This window comes from Canis lupus, chromosome 17 (assembly GCF_048164855.1).
Source record: "Canis lupus baileyi chromosome 17, mCanLup2.hap1, whole genome shotgun sequence".
In the NCBI taxonomy this organism is placed as follows: Eukaryota; Metazoa; Chordata; class Mammalia; order Carnivora; family Canidae; genus Canis; species Canis lupus.
In genome coordinates this window covers 54,357,433-54,377,799 of record NC_132854.1, presented here as the reverse complement: position 1 = coordinate 54,377,799, position 20,367 = coordinate 54,357,433, and the positions used below count along the sequence as shown (strand labels likewise).

Here is a 20,367-nt window from a genome sequence, read left to right as displayed (position 1 = left end):
ACCACATGGAAATATGGATCTACAAGACAGAACTTAAAAATATGAAAGAGCAACTGTCATCGTGGTTTTTAAATTTTATAATAACTTAAAGAGTATTTATTGATAATATCTTATAATATCTTTGTGGTATTTTTTTACCATAGCAACATTTAAAATATAAAATTAATAATTATCAAAACAATTATTGCTGTTGTGAAAATCATTTTATCCTAAGCTAAATATAACCCTTTTTTTTAAATCTGAATCTCAAAATACTTTGAAGTTAATGTTCCTGGTCCTCAAAACTTGTACCTAATATATGAATAATTTAAAACTGCTAAATGTCATACACTTAGGGAAGCGGAGTCCAGTAATAGTAAGCAAAAGTTGATTATAGACTTTCATTTTTGTGATGTAGTCTGAAAAAAGAAGCTAACTAGTATGGGTTATAGCTCAAAACACTGAACTGATGGCAAGGAAAAAATTTTAAAGTTCTATCTTTTCTGTGTTATGTACCTGTAAAAATAAATATGACATGATTATTTCCATCCAGGGCATCAATTCAGTTGGCAAGAGAGACACATATATAATAGGATCAAATACAATATAAAACATAGTGTAACAGAACAATAAGCCAAACCTTGTGGAAACACAAAATAAGGAGCATTTAATTCTAAATGGAGGCAGAGGGCTTAAAAGAAGAGGTTATACTTGAGGTGAGCTGCAAACATTTTAAGTTCTTGTGATTGTTTCCATGCATCAGACCCTGAACGTTTCTACTTTATTCCTATTTGCATTTCTACAAGCTAGCAGATGACTGGCACACATAAGAGGTACTTTGATGTACATTGAATGTATTAGTGAATAAGATGATCAACTATTATTCTTGTTATCAATATCTCCCAACATTCCTATTTTAAGTCTCTCTTTGCTCTAGTCTTTTTTTTTTTTTTTTTTAGATTTTATTTATTTATTCATGAGACAGAGAGAGAGAGAGAGAGAGAGGCAGAGGCACAGGCAGAGGGAGAAGCAGGCTCCATGCAGGGAGCCCAATGTGGGACTCAATCCCGGGTCTCCAGGATCAGGCCCCAGACTGAAGGCGGCGCTAAACTGCTAAGCCACCGGGGCTGCCCTCTTTGCTCTAGTCTTACTGTTACTGCTATTGCTTCACTTATCTTTGAGTAAACACTGAGCATGTAATATTGCTTATTAAAAAAAGAAAAGCTTTCCATGGACACAAAATCCATTTCATCACTGAATAGTAAACATCTAAAAATCTGTCCTGACCTGCTTGTTCACTCTCATTTTTTCCTGTTCAACCTAACAATCCTATACTACAGCCAAAACAAAATTCTAACTCTTCCGTAAGCATGTATTTTCATGTACTTTTCTCTCTGCCTTAAAGTTCTCACTCCTATATTCAGGATTCAGCTCCAACTCAGCCTTCAGCCTCACTTTCTCTTTAATACTACAGCTTAGAAGTACTAAAAAATCTACATCGATTTCTGAATCAAAATAAAATATTTGCTTACAACTTAGAGAACTTAGGCAGAGCTCCTTGTTTAAAATAGTTTAAAATAATTTTAGACTTCTAAATAGTTAAAAATATTTTAAATATTTATTATGAACAGTCTCTCATGGAATTATTTGGATGATACCAAATAACAGATCATTCATTTATCATTTATAAAAGAACATGATATTTGTTCCATGACTATTCCAAAATCTACTTTCATGATTTTAAATCAAAGTGTGAATATTTATAAAGACCAAAACTTTTTTTAAATGCTTTTCTAGAAAATGAAATATTTTAAGGTTAGTTCTAATGAAAGTAAATATACTTTTTTTTTTTTTTATGATAGTCGCACAGAGAGAGAGAGAGAGGCAGAGACACAGGCAGAGGGAGAAGCAGGCTCCATGCACCGGGAGCCTGACGTGGGATTAGATCCCAGGTCTCCAGGATCGCGCCCTGGGCCAAAGGCAGGCGCTAAACCGCTGTGCCACCCAGGGATCCCCGAAAGTAAACATACTTAACAAGCCACAAGAAATATGTTTTTGTCTTCCTCAATTATAAATACTTTGAACAGTGCTTTTTAAAGTGTTTTATATACTGAAAAATTAGGTAGAATGTTCTATCCTTTAAAAAAGAAAGCTATAATAAGCTTTATGAAAATACAACTCAATAAATGAGACTGTAGTATGGGAATAGAAAGAAAAAGGTATTAAAACTGGAAATCATAACATTTCTCTTAATAGAATATTGTATATTAATCATAAATTTAATGCATATTTAGGATAATTTGGGGAAATTCACTTTGTTTTTATTGTTTCCATATGGGTTATGCATAATTACAAGGTTTAACTATAATTTTAATATAATTTTCCCAATGACACACTTTATATCTTTCCTAATTACATTTGTAGCAAAATCATTTTCAGGAAACCAACTTCCTATGTCTATTATATTACTCTTTACACCACGGAATACAGCCTCTCTTTTAAACACTTTCAAAAATTCTTTACTTTTTTCTCTTAGAATTACAATATTACATTAGCTGATGGCACAGGGGTTTTGAGCACTTTTCAGAGTTTTGGCATTAGAGGTATCCTTAACCATGCTTATTAAGGTCTTACAGAGTGCTAATTTTTTCATACTAAGGGAGTTTTGAGCTTTCATTAGGATGTTTCCCAGATGCTTTAATTTTCAGATACAGTTTCGTACAATTATGGCTGCTTTATCCAGGGTTATTTGAAAAATAATCTACATAGAGAAATGGAAAAGCACCAAGTAGCTGATAAGCAACCATAGTAACATGATTTAATATCCCATGTACCAAAGGGAAAATGTGTATTCTGTGATATTAACTATTGTAATTGCTAATACATCATGATTTCAATAAATAAGTTCGATATTGTCCCCAGTACTTGAAATTGTAAACATTCTTTGAATCTGAATTAAAATGTAGCACTATTTAAAATGGTGTGCAGTAGGGAAGAGTGAATAAAAAAATGAAAGGCCAAATATACCTTATTAAATACTGGAAAAAAGTATTTATTAATATGCATATTACCAAGAGTAGGAATTCATTGACTGAGTTAAGAGAAAATATAAATTACAAAACATTATAAACAATATATTCTAATTACATTTTTAAAAAAGTGACTATTAGTTGTGTTTCAAGAAGCTAGGAATAGTTCGTTCATGTCCAGCCCAAGTACTGTTTCTCTGGGCTAAATATCCCCAGTTCTTTTTTTTTTTTTAATTTTTTTAAATTTTTATTTATTTATGATAGTCACAGAGAGAGAGAGAGAGAGGCAGAGACACAGGCAGAGGGAGAAGCAGGCTCCATGCAGGGAGCCCAAAGTGGGACTCGATCCCAGGACTCCAGGATCATGCCCTGAGCCAAAGGCAGACACTTAACTGCTGAGCCATCTAGGCATCCCTATACTGTATTTTTAACTCAAAGATTACATGTAGTTTTACTTAAAACACTTTGAATTTCATGGGTATATTTTTTCCCTGATGCTGAAAATCTTAGTAGCTAAATCACAATAACATGGGTATTTATTGTTTCAAAATAACAATGATTATGTTATTTTTAACAAAATTATTTCAGATCAATTTTTTATATAGACTCTAATTTCTTTTTTATATCTACATAGCTTTCCATTCTAAAGGATATCCGTAACTTACTCAATTCTTTTTTTTTTACCCTCCCCTGTCCCCATATAGCTTATTCAACTCTTAATGAACATTTGAATTGTTTCTAATCTTTTGCTTCTAAAAACAGTACTGTAATGAATGCTTCCTTGTGAAAATGTCATTTTTTAAAAAAGATTTTACTTATTTATTTTAGAGAGAGAGAAAATATGAGTGGAGGGAATGGCAGAGAGGAATAGAGAGAATCTCAAGCAGACTCCCCACTGAGTATGGAGCCCAACACTGTGCTCAATCCCAGGACCCAATCCCAGGACCCCAAGATCCCATGACTTGAAGTGAAATTGGATGCTCCATGCTCAACCAACAGAGCCACCCAGGTACCCCTGTCATTTTTTTTTAAGAGAGAGATATGGAGGGGGATGGTCGCAGAGGGAGAAGGAAAGAGAGAACCTTAGCCAGGCTCCACACCCAGCATAAAAGGCGATGTGGAGTTGGACCTCACAACCCTGAGATCATGATCTGAACTGAAATCAAGTGTCAGACACTTAACTGACTGAGCTATCCAGGCTCCCTGAAAATGTCATTTTCTATTTTAGCCAGTATATCTTTGGAATAGATTCCTATTCCTAGAAATAGAATTGCTAAGCTGAATTTTATATATAATTTATATATATGTATCTGTTTAAAGTATATACATAATTTTGCTTGATATTACCAGATTTTTCTCTGTGGTATTGAATCATTTTGTATTCTCACCAACAACATACGAGAATGCTTGCTTCTCCAAAATCTTGCCATCAGAGTACATTATCAAGCTTTTGGACTTTTGCCCACATGATAGGAGAGTGAACTTTTATATAAATGCATTTTAAGTGACATTTCCCTAATAATTGAATTTGTTCATCTTTCATACATTTAAAGGCCATAAGCATTTCTTTTTCTATGAATTCCTTTTATGTCCCCCCCTCCTTTTCTTTAAAGATTTTATTTTTTTATTCATGAAAGACACAGAGAGAGAGAGAGAGAGAGAGAGAGAGAGAGAGAGGCAGAGACACAGCCAGAGGGAGAGGTAGGTTCCATGCCGGGAGCTTGACGAGGGACTCGATCCCGGGTCTCCAGGCTCACGCCCTGGGTTGAAGGTGGTGCCAAACCGCTGAGCCACCCGGCCGCCCTCTGTTTACCCTTTTATAAAAATTGAGTTGATGTTTGTCCTCTCCGACTGACTTACTTCACTCAGAAAGGGAGACAGAACGTAAAGACTGCTAACTCTGGGAAACAAACTAGGGGTGGTAGAAGGGGAGGAGGGCGGGGGGTGGGAGTGCATGGGTGACGGGCACTGGGGGTTATTCTGTATGTTGGTAAATTGAACACCAATAAAAAATAAATTAAAAAAATTGAGTTGATGTTTTTCCTTCTCAATTTTTTTGGACCTCATATAAGCAATAATAAACCTTTGTGGTTGTTGTTTATTGTGGTAGAAAATATATGTAACATAAAATTTATCATTTTAACAATTTTTTATGAGTACAGTTCAGTAGCATTAAGTACATTCACATTACTGTATTGTTATCATCAACTCTCAGTCCCAGCCACATCCAGAACTTTTTCATCTTCTCAAACTGAAATTCTGTAGTAATTAAATGGTAACTCTCCATTCGTCCTCCTCCTAGTCCCTGGCAACTACTATTCTGTCTCCATGAATTTGACTACCCTAGGTACCTCACATAAGTGGAATTGTATGCCATTTGTCCTTTTGCGTCAGGCTTATTAATTCACTTAGCATAGGGTCATGTTTATCCATGTTGTAGCATGTTGTAGCATGTGTCAGGATTCCTTCCTTTTAAGCTGAATAATATTCCATTGTGTGTGTGTATATATGTATATATATATATATATATATATATATACTATATTTTGTTTACTCAGTCATCCCTTCATAGACATTTGAGTTTTTTCTACCATTTTGCTATTTATGAGTAATGCTGCTATGAACATTCATGTACAAATGTCTGTTTGAGTCCCTCCTTTTAATTCTTTTTGAGTATATACCTAAAAGTGGAACTGCTGGATCATATGGTAATTCTGTTTAGTTTTTCTGAAAAACAACCATACCTTTTCTACAAAAGCTGTACCATTTTATATTCCCACCAGAGCAGTATACAAGGTTTTTCAACTTCTCAACCTCTTCCAGCACTTATTTTATAATAGTCATCCTTATGAATATAAAACTGTATCTCATTTGGTTTTTATCTGCATTCCCCTAATGTTTAGTGATGTAGAGCATTTTTCATGTGCTTATTGGCCATTTGTATATCTTCTTTGGAGAAATGTCTGTTAAAGTCCTTTGTCCATTTTTCAATTTAGTTGTTTTTGTTGGTGGTGGTGAGTTGTAGTTCTTTATATATTCTAGATTATTAATCCTTTATCAGATATATAGTTCAAAAATGTTTTCTCCCACTCCATGAATTGATTTTCACTCTGTCCTTTGATGTGCAGAATTAATTTTGATAAAATCCAATTTATCTATTTTTTTTGCCTCTGCTTTTGATTTCTTTTTTTGTTTTTTAAAGATTTTTTATTTATTTATTCATGATAGTCACAGAGAGAGAGAGAGAGGCAGAGACACAGGCAAAGGGAGAAGCAGGCTCCATGCACCGGGAGCCCGATGTGGGATTCGATCCCGGGTCTCGAGGATCGCGCCCTGGGCCAAAGGCAGGCGCCAAACCGCTGTGCCACCCAGGGATCCCTGCTTTTGGTTTCTTATCCATGAGATCCTTGCCAAATCCGATGTCATGAAGATTTTCCTCTATGTTTTTTCTAAAAGTTTTATTGTTTTGGTTCTTACAGTTAGGTCTTTGATCCATTTCTCTCAATTATTGTATTTGATGGAAGGTAAAGGTCCAACTTCATTCTTTTGCATGGGAATATCCAGTTTCCAGCCCTCTTTGTTGAAAAGATTCTCCTCTCTCCATAGAATGATCTTCACACACTTGTCAGAAATCATTTGCCATATATATGAAGGTTTGTTTCTGGGTTCTGTATTCCATTTCATTTGTCAGTATGTCTGTCTTGATCTCAGAATAATCTTTTGTTTGTGATGCAAGTAGCAAATATTTATTTCAGTTTGTCATTAATCTTTTTACTTTGTTTAGGGTACTTATTTTTTGCCACGCAAAAGTTGTTTAATTTTGTATGTAAAGTTATCAATGTTTTTCTTTATTGCTTCTGTATTTCATGTCATAGGAAACTTTTCCCTGTGCTTAACTTATAAAGGAATGTGCCATGTTTTTTCCTAGTATATGAACAACACTATAAAGTTCAGAGAAAAAGAGTTGAGCCCTTTCAGCAGAAACATGATAATAAATTGATAAAAGACTACACGAGGACTTCTGGTCAAGTTAGAATGTGATCTTTTGTTTAATAGGAATGGCGATAACCCTACTGCTGCTGAGGATAATAATGATAATTGCTAGCTGTCAAGTGACTTTATAATCTGTACAAGGAACTGTACAGGTAAGTATAAACAGTCTTTGTACACAGTAAGTAGAAAGAAGGAAGGAAAACTCAATTGTGAATAGCTTTAACTTCGAAGTTATATAAGCCTGAGTTCTAATACATGTTTTACTAGTTTAGTTCCAAACCATCACTTACTGGTGGTGTGACTGGGCAAATCTCTTACATCATTAGGTCTCAATTTTAAATCTGTAGAGTGGGAATAATAATAGGATTTACATCATGGACTTAAAGAGTTAAATAAGATAATGTATATAAAGTCTTTAGACATTAACATTAAGTATTTGGTATATATTAACTACTATTAATAAAATTAGTACTAATTATTTTATAAATTTCTCAATTTGTGAATAAAATTACTGGAGCAATGAGAAATTAGGTAAAGTCATATAACTAATAAGTGTCAGAATTGGTATTTAAACACAACCTCAGATCTGTTTTTAATCCAAAGTTCTTATCCCTCCATTATATCAGTTGCAAGTCATTTTTACATGAATGTCGACTTTTAGAAAAAGCCTATAATAGATGGACTTGGTTATTAAGGGAATTCTCTTCTGATTAGACACAACGGCAATTACCCAAGAAACTTAGTGTATAGAAGCATTATGCATGACTCCATGATCTTCGCCTCTTTTTCCACAAATGGAAATAATCAAAATTTTAAAGCTGAGAAGTCAGAGAAAGATAAGGACTGAAAAGGTGTGACCAGATTGAGTAATTGAGATCTTATGGTTGATTTCTGAGGCAGAAATCACATGTGTAGAGTTAAGGACTGAGTTTATTTGGTAGGCTGGTCCAGGGGCTAAGATTAGACAAGCTTTCTGGGGCATAGTAGGGAGTTAGGAGAAACCCCAGCAGGGAGGCAGAAGATGGATGGTGTGAAACATTTACTGCCTATGACTCATATTTCCATAAAGGGAAGAGAATGTCCAATCTACTCTCCAGGAATGGAAAATTATGGGAGGAACATTTCTAGCTTATCTTCCATCCCAACAGATAAGTGATTTTTTTAAAAAAAATTAATTTGGAAGAAGGCTTAGCCCCTGACTCTTTCCTATAAGCTAGCTTGCAAACCCAGTTGAGCAACAGTAATTCTAGGCTGCCGTAATAGGACAAAATTCCATTTAATAAAGCTTTTGGCCCAAACATCTACAGACACATCTCCCAATCAGCTTTACCAATAATGCAGTTAACATTTTGATGTCTATTTGTCCAAACATGAAAGGAGGAGAAAGGAGTGTAACAGGGGTCAGCAGTAGGCTGAAACAGAAGATAACAGGTGATTGGCTTCAGCAAGTTCTAGTAGTAGTGATATAAGCAGAATCTGTTTCTAGGTTGGAGCACTTGACACAGAGATTCAGAACTGGGAATCTAAAGGGTGATCATTGCTTCCTTATGACTAGATTTAACGTAGAATCTAAGCACAAGCTCACCACTTAGGACTGGAATCTGTGGCCTCAGGTGTGAGGACTGGAGGAATGCCATGCATCAAAATAAGAAAGCAGATAGATGAAGGTAACATATGTTGATTGTGTCTTTGAGAAATAAGATAGTAAATGAAAAGCCAGAAATACAACAATAATTTATAAGTAGCAAGAATGGTTAAGAAGAGGGTTTTCTAGGGTCTGGGAAATCTGACTATGCTTGCAGAGCTCTTGAAAAGGGCAAACATTGAAGATGCAAGACAGTAATCCATGGAGTGGATCCTGGAAGGCCAGGTGGGAAGAGGCTCCAGGGTAGAGAGGAAAGGAGTAACCTTGAGGAGAAAGATCACATCTGAGAAAGAATGGGGAAAAAAAGAGAGTGACTTTAAGAAAAAGAATTATTTTCTTTAAGTTTTTATTTAAATTTCAGTTAGGGGATCCCTGGGTGGCGCAGCGGTTTGGCGCCTGCCTTTGGCCCAGGGCGCGATCCTGGAGACCCGGGATCGAATCCCACATCGGGCTCCCGGTGCATGGAGCCTGCTTCTCCCTCTGCCTGTGTCTCTGCCTCTCTCTCTCTCTCTCTCTCTCTCTCTGTGACTATCATAAATAAATTTAAAAAAAAATAAATTTCAGTTAGTTAACATACAGTATAATATTAGTTTCAGGTGTACAATATATTGATTCAACACTTCCATACATCACCCTGTCTGTGCTCATCACAAGTGCCTTCCTTCATCCTCACCACCTAGTTCACTCATCCCCCCACTCATCTCCCCTCAAGCAACCATCAGCTTCTCTATAATTAAGAGTCTTGTTTTTTTGTTTTTGTTTTTTTTTTTACTCTTTTCCCCTTTGTTTTATTTGTTCTTTTTCTTAAATCCCACATATGAGTGAATGCCATTTGCAATGATTTAGGAGCTAGAGAATATTATGCTAAAGGAAATGAGCCAGTCAGAGAAGGAAAAGGAAATCTAGGGAAGGAAGGATGTGGAAAGAGTTCTTGTTTAGATGAAGAGGAGAGATAACAGCCAAGGGTGATGGTGAAGAGTTAGCACATTTGAGGAGAAAGAAATGGTGTATAAATCTATGAAAAAGGGAATTGGAATTAATGATCTAAGTGATATGGATTAGGGTAAATCCATGGTGAGCCTACTAAAATCAGTTTTGCCATTTTTATTCTGCTATGTTCTGTTGTCTATGATTAGGAGGCACAGCAAAAGATGGGTTGGGAATTGGATTAAGTAAATTCAGTACATTGAACACATTTTAACTTTTCTCTCTTAATAATTAATTTTTACCTCAGGGTCACATTTTAAATAGCTGTTCTCTAAATATGGTAGTATCCTGCTAAATATATACGTTTCTGAAGATAAAGCTGACCTCAAAACATAGCTGGGAAGTAGTTTGTTTGGTTTGTTGGTTTATATTAAAACTCAATTCAGTATCTCAGAGTACAAGTAGAATGTTAATGCTTATTGAACACCTAAGAAATACTAGACATTTGCTTGGGTACCACAAAGAAATGTAACTTGATTTAATTAACTATTCCAAGGTTCTGGACCATTTATTCAAAAATTCGGGATCACTTATTCAACAATTGTATACATCTACTAACTGCATCTCTCTGCAACAGAATATCATGTGCAGTGTACATAGTTCTCTCTCTCTTTTATCTCACACTGTGCCAGTAAGACATGAAACAGATGAATCACTTGAGCAACACTGAAAGGGTAAGCATAATGAAGTATCACTATGTTTCAGAGAAATGAAAAGCATGAGCTATCTTTGGAATGATGGATAGGATTTGGATGAAGAGGAAAGGAAAAGATTAGATATTTCAAACCACAGCTGTTGTATGCAGGAACAACCACAGTACATAGGTCTGAATACTTTGGGGGAAGAGGTAAAAGAACATGTTTGAATCAGAGATACTGAGATTCAGAGGGTGGGTGGGTGAGTGTGGGAGGACTGTTTGGTGCAAGGAGAGAAGAGAACATATCCCTGAGAATCTACAGTATTCTTCATCTGCTAGTTGTCGCTCCCCTTGGTTATTTTGGGCATGAAATCATAATTGTGCCATCCTTCTTTATAGAGTGTTCTATGAATATTATTCTATCATAAAGATTTTCAAAACATGAAGTACGTAAGAATCAGTGTTGTCTGTAATCATTAATATAATTCTCTCTTCTTCAAGTAATCCTCAGCTGATCTACCCATTAGTCCAAGTTAAACTGAAACTACTATCTTCGGAGCAAGCCACAAGGCCTACAGGCAACCTAGACTTTTTTCTTTCTTAAGTTTTAAAATATATTAAATAAATATGAAGAGATAGCAATAGAAAAATTTAAGTTTCTCTTTTAGAGCCCAGAACTTGAGTTCAGATATTTTTATTGTTTTTAGCTCTTAAAGTAGCTAATGGGTTGATGCTTGAAAGTCAAAAGAAATAACCTGATAAATTTTATTTTGACAAATGCTTGAATAAAACCTGCCAGAACATATCTTATAATCCCTAAACCTACAGCAGGTCAGATATAACACCATGCTGACTCTGACAGTTGCATGAGCTGTAAGGGGTCTCAGGAGTTAATGTAATTTAGACCTACTCATCCCACCCACCCAAATTCCTGACTTTTCATACAGAGCAGCTAGATAGGTGGTCTGGTGCATGTTGCCACACCTTTTGGCCCATTCTTCCCATCTTACCTTTTATTTTATTTTATTTTATTTTATTTTTTAAAAACTTTATTTATTCATGAGAGACAGAGAGAGAGGCAGAGACAGGCAGAGGGAGAAGCAGGCTCCATGCAGGGAGCCCGATGTGGGACTTGATCCCGGGACTCCAGGATCACGCCCTAGGGCAAAGGCTAGCACTAAACCGCTGAGCCACCCAGGTTGCCCTTACCTAACATTTTAACATGTTGATTCATTTAACAAAAATACTTGCAGTCGCTCTCTGCAAACTAGTAGAATGCAGTATAGAAAAACACATGTGGTTTCTGAAGTTCTAGAGTTTATAACTGAGCACAGAAGGCAGATGTTAAATAATTATAAGATTAATTATTGAATAATAAAGTTGGCAAGTGCTCTGAAGAAGTCAGGAACCCCTATGAGAATGACCAAGTTGGGGAACTCAACCAAGTTTTGAGTTGTCCGACTAAGGATTGCTGCACATGTAGCAATTCACTGCCCCATAGAGATTCTAGAATGTAAAGAACAAGCAAATTACCATCAAAAAACACTTATTTTTGCATTTACAATGTCTCATCACTCTCAAAAGCACTTTATAAACACTAACTCTATCTTCATAACTTCCCTATGAAGTAAATCCTATTAATATAATCATTCTCATTTCATATGTGGGGAAACTGAGGCACAGAGACTCCAGGTAACTTGTGTATGGTCACACAGTGATATAATGGCTTAGCCAGAATTTGGACCCAGGTGCTTTCAACCACCATGCTCTGATGTTTTGATTACACAGTCTATATAAAGCATAAGGGAAGAAATCATCCATGTTCTAATGGGTGTCTCCTCCCTACATCATCTCAAAGAGACCTTATAGTATTTCTTTTTTTTAAAGATTTTATTTATTTATTCATGAGACACACACACAAACAGAGGCAGAGACATAGGCAGAAGTAGAAGCAGGCTCCTCCCAGGCAGCCTGATGCAGGACCCGATCCTGGACCCCGGGATCATGCCCTGAATCGAAGGCAGATGCTCAACCACTGAGCCACCCAGGTGTACCACCTTATAGCAATTCTGGATGATCTCAACTATAGCTACAGTCTCATCATTAGGTAAGCATAAGTCTAACTTTAAGTTCCTGTTTTGACTAAAGCTTCTCTTCTGTCAACTGAGGTCTGACTCCAGCCTTTGATTGGGTACCAGGAGTAGGACATGTAGGCTGTTTCTACTGCTGTCTTTTAATTCCAACTGCCGACACTGCCATCTCTCCTCCTCATCCCAGTGTGGAGGAGGAGGGCCTAGTAGAAAGAACAAAGACCTATTTACTCAGAGGTTGCTCTTTGTAGTTCTTTCAAATGTAGACTCTCCCCCTTAGGTTATATTACAGATTATTTAAAAAACCCCCATTCAACTAACTCTAGCCTATACCATTCTGTGTAGATACCTTCCAAATGACTTCTTACCATCCCCTGCAGCTGCTACTCTATAGTGGCACACCCACAGCCCCTCTCTGCTGGGGTCCTGTCACTTGAGCTGGCTCAAACCTGGCTTCCCTGTAGAGTTCACTTGGAGATGCACAAAATCTCAGAACAGTGACACATTTGGAGCCGGGGAGGTTTCCAAGAGAGGCAGAGGTTAATTTTTTTCTCCAAGCAGGAATGATAGAAAGTCTAGAGTCAGAAATTGTTAAGATATAGAAAATAAATGGATATTCATTACATTTCTGTGTTTATAGTTTGAGAGTCACACCTACTAAAACAATAAGTCCCTTATATGAATGTTGCCTCTGGAATTGTGTAACATATGGCCCTAAACATCTTTTAATGTATGCCAGATTATTGCCCATTATAAATTTCCTTGGACTTTCTTGAAAGAATTGCAAAGAAGGATACGTCGATCACCATTTTCCTGTAAGGAGGCTGAATGAACAATTTACTTTCCAATTTCTAACCATGGAAATTATAGTATCCAATGAAGAGTACCTTCTGGTTTCTCATTCAAGGCTTAAAAAAGTCTTTTTTTTTTTTTTAATTATTCATTCAATAAACATTTATTCTGCTCCTACTGAATACAAGGGCTATGAGGATTCAAAGAAGACTACATGGTTTAACAAGTAGGGGAGATATAAGACATGTCACAGATACTGAAACTGAAGCAAAAATATGATAAATGGCACTTGAGAGGCAGGAACAGAAAGCACAGCAGTTCCCAACCAGAATCTATTTCAACTTCAAAAAATCGTGTGCCCCTCATAACAAGAATAAAGAACCGTCTTCTTTATTAGACCAATATGGAGAAAGAGATTTCTTTTCCTCCTCTCCTCCCACTGTGTTCTTTCTTCTTTTGTCAATTGATCAGTAGTAGCTCAAAATCCTCAAGTCATTGTTAATCACTAATTGTCACAAAATTGTCTTCTGTTCACCCTCCACTTTCTAGATTTTATCTTGTCCTTATTATGGCAGCAGGGGATCATCATGTTTTGATAATTTTTCTGTTCCATTGATCTTCTTGGATAATTCTTAAGATAGTTAGCAAGAAAGCCTTGTACTCCGTGTTGGGGATGAAAAACTGTTAGTTGGGCATTTTTACCCAATATTAACAGTTTTAAAAGAACAAAATTTAATACTTAAAAGTATATGATGCTGTTGTGTCACTAGATTCCTCTTTATCTCTAAAGAGCTATTAAATGCTGCTAGGTCAGCTTTGACATGTTAGTTAATGGGAAAGAGAGAACAAAGAAGATAAACCTACGTAATGGGTCTGCAAATTAAAAACAAGCCAGCATGGCTGGGAGTCTCTCAAGAATCACACATCTGTGTGTTTTGCCTCTCACTCTGGCTTTCGGACTTGTCAAATCTTTTTGATTTTTCTATTACACATCTCTGAATTCTTAGAAAGGTAACAGAACCTAAACCTAGAAAAATCTGTTAAAATTTTCAAAAAAGAAACAAAAAGCAAGGAAGGTGGAACAGAAACAGAAATGGTTGTTCTTGGCTCCCAGCACAGACATTTTGGGAGGATGACACAGTTTCACGACAATTTCAGGTCAATAGTTCATACTACTCTTCTCAGGCTCATCCCTCAATTGGTTATGAGTTCCTTTATAATTGTTTTCCAAGTTCCCTATATACCAATAAGTGCCTATTTAGTGAAATTGGCAGATAAAAACTCTCATTCTTTAAATGTGTTCAAAAACACATTTTATAAAGTAATTATATATTTCAGATATGCTAATTTTTCTGGATAAAATAAATGTCAGGCATGCAGATTTTAAGCCATCATCATTCCCATTGATTACTGACAGAAATAGTGTAGAATAAAATTAAATAAAACAACTTCAAATGAATGGAGGAGGGCATTTTGTCCCAATATGAATCATTTTATTTTAGTGAAGCCTATTATACACATATATTTATTAGCCATTCATATATCTCCTAGACACTTATGTGCCCGGCAAAACATAGTGATGGGCTGAGAAATATCCCATGCTATTGTACTAGATTATAATTAACATCTGAAATCCTGGAAACAGTGCACTGAGTGGGCAGTAAACTGGGTTAGATGTGATAGCTGGCAACATCACCCACTGGGCAGCATATTTGAGTGGGAGTCATGTCTCTAAATTCCACCCAAGGCAACCCTCTACTCACAGAAAATTACATCTCTTGGCTCCTTAATTTCGCCAGCATTAAATATTGGGAGAAATGCTTGGGAAGAGAGGATTGGTGAAGATTCTTGAGGTCTTACTTTTTTGCCAGAGCTTTCCATGTCATAGCATTTTATAATTAATGCATTAACTAAGTAGTTCTTAAACCCATTTGGGACATCCCTTGCCTTGAAACCTTTAAAATATCTGAGGATTCTACCTGCCTCCTTAAGGTAATGGAAGTAGGGTAGAGATACTCTATATCACTATCTGCCTACTTTTTGTAAATGTCTATACTTGTTTTTATTAATCTTCAATAGTTAAACCTGAAGCCAAGAATTTTGACCTAAATTTGGGGATAAAGGCAAAATAGGAACTTCTTAGCTGAGCATAAGAAAAGTGGAGTGTTCTCAATTCTGGCTGCATATTAGAATAACCTGAGAGACTTAAAAAAAATACTGAATCCCTGGCTCCACTCCAAACCAATTATATCAAACTTGTTAGGAAGCTTGGGAATCAGCATTTTACAAAATTACCCAATGTTTCCTATGTGTAGCTAGAGTTGTGACCTACTGGAAATAGTAAACCAACGATGGTTGAGAAGGGAATGTGTCTTCTGCTATGGAAGACTCTAGGTAACAGGACAAAAGTTCTGCTTAGATAATAATGGAATCGCCTCCTCCAGAGCAGTTCTGTATAAAGAGGGTAGTGTAGAGAACCAATGACAGCTTGATCAAATGAAGTACATAGGTTTCTGAGACCACTAAGCAAGAAGAACCTAGTCTGGGATGGGGCTGAATTTGAATGAAAAGATAATGTCCAGAGATTCTCTTAATCTGAGACTCATCCTACTCTTGTAATCATCAATCTGCAGAACAGTCAACAAACTCTACAGTAAAAGAAACTTTGAATACTCAAAAATTTGTTATTTGTGTCTTATTCCTGAGGAGAGATACAAGAGAAAAAGTTACATCAAATAAACAACTATTTAGTAAGCATATGGGCTTTGTAAGATACTATGGAAGATATAAATAAATATAAGACATGGTCCCTGCCTCCAATGAACGTATTTTCAGCGAGCTAGAAAGATCATTGTAATAATAATAATACTCATTACTAATCATTGCAAATTTTCACCTTTCTTTTTTTTGTTTGTTTGCAGATTTTCACTTTTAAATCATTCTTCTTTCTATCCCTTTCCTTCACCACAACTTAAGAGCTATTTAAAAACAGTCTGTAACTAGTTCCATGTAGCGACTCAGACCATGAGTACCATGGTTTCAGAGAAAGAAGAGAGCACTATGGAGAGGGCTGACCTAGGAAAAGGCTTCAGAGGAGCTTAGACCCAGGCTGGGTGTGAAAGAGGGAGTTCTTGGTCCTGGGGATGCTCTCCCTTGGTGTCATTGTTGTTTGTTGGGGAAGTAAGAGACAGAAATGGTTTGCTGATGCTCAGGCCTCAATGCCTTCATGGTATCACCAGCATTGCCAGGACAGGCAATACCTCACATGAGCATACCTCCACAAAAGGCTGGGTAACCAAACTTCTGTCCACACAGCCACACCATTCACAGGGTGCTCTGTGAGCCACACATGTTCATCACCATAAAAACCTGGAAGTTTTTAGCAAGTCAAAGCAATCGACATTTTAACTAAAGGAATGCACCAAGTCTGAAAACATAGTTAGATATAAAATAAGTAGTTTATGGTTATTACATCACAATATCTGACAAAATAATATTTGTTCCTAGACTTTATGGATGCCCTGTGTGCATGTAAGTTCATTAAAAACTAGTGTTCTGGTTAGTTGCCATCAACAAGCTTTATCAAGAATGGGAGGCAGGGGTGCACTCAAAAGGCCTTGGGGAGATAGCCAACAAATGCTTTTTTCCTGAGGACTATCTTTGTACAGTTGGGCCCAGAGTTTCCCTAGAGAATATTGTGTACATTGGTATTGCCTAGGGCCTAGGGAGCTGCCTGTGAATCAGAACCACTGAGAGGAGACTCAGGAATGTACAACTTTTTAAAGTACCACAGATAGTGCTGATGTACAGACACATACTGTTCCAGAACAGTCCTCCCAGAAAAGGCCTGGAATGGATCATTGGAGGCTTACTGACCTACAGTTTGTTTGTTTTTTTTCTGACCTACAGTTTGATCTTAAGCACCACAGAAGTTACAGAGTAAGAATTCCAAGGTCTTAGACAGCCGTCATTAAACTCCAATGAAATGAAATGAAACGAAAATATCTGGGTGCCAGATCAGAGCTTTAGAATTCAGCATATTTTAGGACTAGGCTGAGAACCTGTGTCTTTCACAAGCTCCCTAGATGATCCTGATACAGGCAGTTTGAGGACCACAGTTTGAGAAACACTGTGCTGGCATGTTGCCAGGGCGTGCATCACAAGCCGTCTTGTGCACAATTGAATGCACACTGGCTGGTAGAGAACCCAGATGACCCAGCACACTGAGTCCCCCCGGGGAAGTGTTGGGGACAACACATACAACCCCTTCCTCTCCATCATGTGGGTAGCATAAGATGAGCATTTGTACATACCTCTGAGCCCCCTCACTGGGAAAAATGTTCCTCTTTTCCTTTTTTTCTTGGTAAAGAAGGTAATACTCTAGCTTCTGAGGTAGATCAGATTGAGGATGGACAGGAGAGATGTCAGTTTAGCGGAAGAGATGGATTATTTCACAAATCTGAGGAGGTCTTCCTCAGTTTCTATCTGATTATGCCTCTATGTAAGGTAATTCAACTTTCCTTCTACAAAGTTTTCTTCAAAAATCAAAGTAGATTTCTGTGACGGCAATTATTTTTTATTGAATATTTCTTTTAATACCAATATGAAAATGACTTAGAATATATTAATAAAGAAACAAACACAGCCATTTAAAAAATCTTGCAATCTTCATGACAGATAACAAAGGGCTTTTTTTTTTTTTAAGATTGTATTTATTTATTCATGAGAGATACAGAGAGAGAGGCAGAGACACAGGCAGAGGGAGAAGCAGGCTCCATGCAGGGAGCCCGACGTGGGACTCGATCCCAGGACTCCAGGATCATGCCCAGGGCCGAAGGTAGGCACTAAACTGCTGAGCCACCCAGGGATCCCAACAAAGGGCTTTTTATATTTATGTCTTATTTATGTTGTGTGTATGTATTCAATGTGCACAACAATCACATGATCATCTGCAAAACCTCCAACAAAGAGAAAATTAAAGCCCAGTAGATGGCACTGTTTGCTACTTTTTTACAAGTTAATTCAGTAAGGAAACATTCCCCTCACCCCAAAACCTATTTATTTTTACAATAATATAAATCCAACCTCCATTTTTAAAAAGCATTACTTACAAGGAGCCCAATCATTATGTCCTTTTCCAGACTCACATTGAGTAACTCTGTCACAGTTTATTAAAAACAAAACTGTACTTAAGGATTATTCATCATGTCTGAGAGTAGAAAGCATTTAACTTGTTCCTTATCATTCAGTGCTGCTAAGACAGCTGTATTTCTCCTCCCCCACCAGCCCCCATATACATTACAGATACTGTCCCTTCAAAAAAGATGTAGGTTAAAAATCAATTTCAGGCCAGAACTGCACCTGTGTTTAAATGACATTATGTTTGTATTAGGATTGTACCTAGCTGTCCTTTCATATCTTTCTTTCCCCAAACGCTATGATACATATATGAACAAATGCTTTATTGTATTTTTTGACTTGAGAAAGACTAATGTGCAATTGACGTAGGTAGGTCACTGACATCAGAACGGTCACTGGTATGGTGCCCTAATCGTACTTTGTCTAATCATATGACCCCGGGGTACAGAATTAACTTCTTTTTGAGCATCATTTAAATCACATGTATAGTCATGAGAACAATCCCTACTCCACAGGGATATCACGAAAATGAAACTAGATAATGTCAGCATCCAGTACAACGCCTGGTCCACAGTAAATACTCAAGCAGTGCTGTTGTTTATGTCATCACATCAAACTCAATTTCCTAGAGTCAGGCAGGCCTTATGAAAAACTTTCTTCAAGAACTTCAGAAAAATAAATTCCATAATCTCCATTAGCAATATGTTTAGTCTTAACTCTCCCCACCCCCAACACCTAGGTGATGCTAATTTACTGTGTTTTCTCATCTTCAGCATCAAACGTATATTTTTAAGCTTCTTGGGCTTTAGAGGCACATGGAAGCAATTCAGCAAGCACCATTTACTGTTGAAGGTGAAAGCAGCTGTACTCTGTAATCTCCTACTCAGCTGCCAATACTAATTTAATACAGAAAGGTGAACACATGGCTGGAACATTTAGCACAGTATCTATTTTTCCCATCTTGGTTTAAGATTATGAAAATTATATATTATCTACAAAAGCTAGTATTTCTAGTTAGCGATAGTTTCCCAACATCAGGGCACTAAATACATCAAAGTGCCAAGGTACCCTATGAATTAAAATTTTGTATCTGTAAGCATTCAATTTGATTAAAATTCAGAAGCCAAGCAGAAAAAGATTAACAAAATGAACTGGAATATTCAGAAGAAAGAAAAATACCACCTAGTAAAGAGAAAAGGCAGAGGGGAGGGGAACAACCCTCACAACAACTTGAATTTTCTATATTTATTCATGTGTATTTGCTTCACTTGGTCGTCAATTTTAATTGGTCTACAACATGCTGTGGTTCTAATGTATTCAGAATTTCAATTGTTGTTTCTGCCATCTATTAAAGTATCCCCAAATGCAATCTATTCCTAGTGAATAATAAGGGTCTCTCTCATTATAGAAATAAATAGCTTATTAAATCTACTGGTAGTTTTTATACATGGTGACACAACTGTTTAAAAGTGCAGAGAATGGGAAACTGTCTCTTTCACAAATCATATTTATCTTACTACAAGCAAGGATGATTCATCAGGGTTGGCCTAATGCTAATTAAGATTTTGCAAAGGTTAAGCCAAGGCAGGTATATACCAAAATGTCAGAAGTTCACCACTAATGCTCATGTCTTTCCAATGCAATTGTGTTTTGGATGCCAAGACTATTTTTAAAAAGGAAAGACTCCTACTTTGCTTGTGTGTATGTGTGCCAGTACGTACATCTAGAGCCCACAGGATGTACTGACAAAGGCATAGGTCTTAGAGAAAGACAAAGAATTATTTAATCTTTCTGGATCAGAGATTTGTTATCTCTAAAAAATGAGAATAATAATACTTGCCCTACAGGAAGTGACTGGTATATTTCATCATAACGCCGGAAATGTAGGAGATTCTCAATACTCAATTAAAAATTAGAGCAGAAGTGAGCCCTTAAACAACTTCATATGCAAAAATCTGGATTTACAATACCAAAAAAAATAAGTTGTTAATAATTATTTTTAAACACAATTTTAAGAAGAAATAATAATAGATTCACTTTTAAAAGCATCTATTAGTACATTTGAAATGTAACAAA

At 36.5% G+C, this 20,367-nt stretch overlaps 1 long non-coding RNA gene across 1 annotated transcript; it reads left to right on the top strand.

Moving 5' to 3' along the window:
* Positions 1-3,708: 3,708 nt before the first annotated feature.
* On the top strand, positions 3,709-20,232 carry LOC140608428 (uncharacterized). The gene is made up of 3 exons (XR_012010460.1): positions 3,709-4,017; positions 7,065-7,153; positions 17,858-20,232. It is a non-coding gene; the product is annotated as an uncharacterized lncRNA (long non-coding RNA).
* The last annotated feature ends 135 nt before the right edge of the window (positions 20,233-20,367 follow it).